Source organism: Myotis brandtii, unplaced genomic scaffold, assembly GCF_000412655.1.
Source record: "Myotis brandtii unplaced genomic scaffold, ASM41265v1 scaffold1777, whole genome shotgun sequence".
Lineage (NCBI taxonomy): Eukaryota > Metazoa > Chordata > Mammalia > Chiroptera > Vespertilionidae > Myotis > Myotis brandtii.
In genome coordinates, this window is record NW_005356585.1 from 44,606 (window position 1) to 48,175 (window position 3,570).

Here is a 3,570-nt window from a genome sequence, read left to right on the forward strand (position 1 = left end):
GAGCCCAGGGCAGGGGGAAGGGGCGCCCAGGGTAGGGGGATGTGTTCCCAGGCCACCAGGAGGGGAGAGGAAGGGTTAGCTGGGGTGGACTTACTGTTTGGTCAGAAGGGTAATCAGTTTAGTGAGAAGGTAATTTAAACTTTAGAACATTTTGATCCACGTTTGTTTTTACAATTTAATTTTAAAAAAAAAAGAAAGTAGAAGTTACAAAAATATGCTGGTGATAAAGATTTATATTTGTGTGGAGGAAACACATGTCCAGGGATCATGTATTACAGATGGATCGGTTAGTTGTCTGAGTCTAAGCCCAGGACTGCCGCGCCCCGCATAGCACTTACATAAATGATCGCGTGTGGCCAGAACAGCGTGGAAAGATGGAACACAGTCCGTGAGGGTTGATTTTGTAACCCTGAATACACGGGCAGAAAATAAAATAAATGTGGTCAATGAAGGTCAGGTTGGTTTTCTTGGAGAAGTTTTTGTAGCCCTGCCATTGTTATGCGTTATAATATTTTCAAGGGCAGTCCTCACCTGATCTTACTCATAGCCAGTCATGAACGCGTGCAGGCCAAATCCCGCGTGGGCACCTGGGACCTTCGTCCAGCTGTGTGAGCAGAAGTGAGTTGATAGTTTGCAAGACTCAGACTTCCCACAGCTTCCAGGTAATGGTGCGCTAGGCCTCTCCACAGAATGGAAACAGAGGTCTCGGACTCAGGCCGGCGTCTGGGGCCTGTCCTCTGACCTGCCCCCAGGAGAACTGGACCGTCTCCAAGCACATCCTGCTGCACTGCTTGTCTGAGCTGCATTTGGTGTCTCTGGCCGTAACTTCAAACCCACGGCAGAGAGCGCTGCCTGGCCTCACTGTGCGGGGAGGTAACCATGAGTTCACAGAAGAGCCACATCCAGGTTAGCTGTTTCCCAGCTTTGCTGCAACACTTTCTCCTCATTGTTAGTGACCCTAACATGCATTAAAAATTAATATCCTTCAGAGTAAGCTAGAGCTAGAAAATTAATCACTTTTTACTTCACATTTCATTGCCAAACCCAATCCTCTGTTGGCAAATTAACATATAATTGGAATTTCCCAAATCTGGTTTTCATAGCAGAAATGAGTCTCAGCTAACAAGTAAGTGCTAATTCTTCTTACCAAAGGAAAAGGGCACAATGGCAGCATTGGTAAACTGACCATTGGCTCAGTGGATAGAGCGTTGGCCTGTGGACTGAAAGGTCCCAGGTTCGATTCCGGTCAAGGGCATGTACCTTGGTTGCGGGCACATCCCCAGTAGGAGGTGTGAAGGAGGCAGCTGATTGATGTTTCTCTCTCATCGATGTTTTTAACTCTCTATCTCTCTCCCTTCCTTTCTGTGAAAAATCAATAAAATATTTTTTTTAAAAAAAATAAAGAAAGCTCTTCCATGGTTCTTCTCTGTTGTAAACATTAGCTGGCTTTGCTGTTTTTGTTTAAAAAAAAAAAAAAAGCAAATGTAGAGAATGTACCCAGCCACCCACTCTAGCTTCCCTCAGAGTTGCTATCTAGAAAATCCCTAAATATGCAAGACATAAATACCCTGGACTCTCATCACGAGTTACTGTATTTCTCCGTGTATAAGACAATATTTTTTTTCTAAAATCTTTCGACTGAAAAACCAGGGGCATCTTATACATGGAAGTCAGCTGAGGAGGGAGCTATGTGGGTACGGAGCTGCCCATACCTTGTCAAACAGGCTTCCTCCAATTATGAGCCTTATTGTTACTGACGTCAACTGATGCCATAATTGGAGGTGGAGGGTGCACAGATGCAACAGAGACCAAGCGTTCTGAGCCCATAAAGATGTCAGAAATAAAAAGATAAATACTGTAAGCGATTATCTTACTCTGCAAAATTCAAACTGAATATAATCAGCTATGCAAAAAAGCATGGAAATAGGGCTGCAGAGAGACAATTTGGACCTCCTCCCACTGAGTTTATGATCAGACAGTGGAGAAAACAGGAAGAACAACTCCTTATGATGCCCAAAAAGAAGAAGGCCTTAAGAGGAAAACCAGCAAAATGGCAAACTTGGAGCAGAGGCTTAAGACTTGGATTATGGAGCAGCGCCAGAGTGGCTTGTGTGTCTCATCACGCTTATTCAATGTCAGGCAAGGATGTTTGCAAGCGAAATGGATGTTGTTGATTTTACAGGAAAGGCAAAATGGTGCTTCAAATTCATGAGGAGAGAAGGATTGGCCATGAGAACACGAACCAAGTTAGCTCAGAAAATGCCACCAGTTTATGAGGAGGATCTCACATATATAGATAGTGACTCAGAAGACAGCAGTGACACAATAGAAGTTGGAGAAAGTGATGTGCCTGGAACTAACAGTGATGAAGAAGAGAGCAGTGATGCAACAGAGGCTGCATAAAGTGATAAGCTGCATAATATAGTACTGGTATGTGAACAACTGCGGTAATTACTAAATAAAATGTGTTCTGTTTTATGTTTAAAATATTGATTTCTTAACTTGGGGTTGGGAAAATGGGGGTCGTCTTATACATGGGGGCATCTTATACACGTAAAAATAAGATAATCTGTTTTCTAGAGCAAACACATGACATGAGAAGATATTGAATCTCTTGGGGGAAATGGGGTCTTATCTCAGGTTCGTGGGTAAAGCAGGCTGACCCGCCGTGGAAGCCTCATTTGTGTGGGCCAATGACTCTCTCATGTGACAGGAACAGAGAACAGCCAAGGATTTGGGCTTCAGCAGACAGCCTCTCGGGATCTTTGGGTTGGCTGCCCAGAAGTTTTCCATTTCTATTCTCTGAGAAGTTGACTGAATTATAGGATTCTGTGCAACTTTCCAATTTATCTCTGTCTGACAGCCAGGAAGTCCATGATTCCTGGAATTTGTTGAACAAAATGCTCCAAAGTCATCTAATGTCTATTTGTCTACTTTAAGTCAAGTTCAAAATTGACCCTTCTCTGGGGAAAAAAGAGCAGGTCCCTGCTATTGCTCTGTTGTACTGAACATACTTGACGAAGCATGTGGTGACCACACTACAGAGGCTCAGGCTAGCTGCTAGCACAAACCCCAAATAACCCTTTTGCTCGTCTGCGTCACCAGCACTAAAATAGTCTGAATTGGTCCCTGAAAGCTGATATGTGCTTTGAGTGAAATGGCTGGAATCCCACCCAAGATCTGAGTGGAAATCAATCGTTTCCCCATCTGTAACCTGGTGATAAGAATGCTACCTGCCTCTTGGGGTCATCATGAGGATGGATGGCATGATACAGGCTCTGTGCCAAATCTTGGACAAGCTAATTGAATTTAAACAGAGAAAAGGCAGCTACATATATCAGAAATTATCTTTTAAACTAGAGGCCCGGTGCACGAAATTCGTGCACAGGGGTGGGGGAGGTTCCCTCAGCCTGACCTCCACCCTCTCCAACTGGCAGTTGGACATCCCTCTCACAATCCAGGACCTCTGGCTCCTAACTGCTCACCTGCCTGCCTGCCCTAACCACTCTGCCTGCCTGCCTGATCCCCCTAACTGCCCTGTCCTGCCTGCCTGATCCCCCTAACTGCCCT

At 44.8% G+C, this 3,570-nt stretch overlaps 1 long non-coding RNA gene across 1 annotated transcript in view; it reads right to left on the minus strand.

Moving 5' to 3' along the window:
* The window catches only part of LOC106725619, a 17,687-nt gene that overhangs the window by 10,512 nt on the left and 3,605 nt on the right, over positions 1-3,570 (minus strand). Inside the window, exon 2 of the long non-coding RNA XR_001361548.1 lies at positions 2,958-2,963. This is a non-coding gene — a long non-coding RNA (uncharacterized LOC106725619). The remainder of the gene's footprint in view (positions 1-2,957; positions 2,964-3,570) is intronic.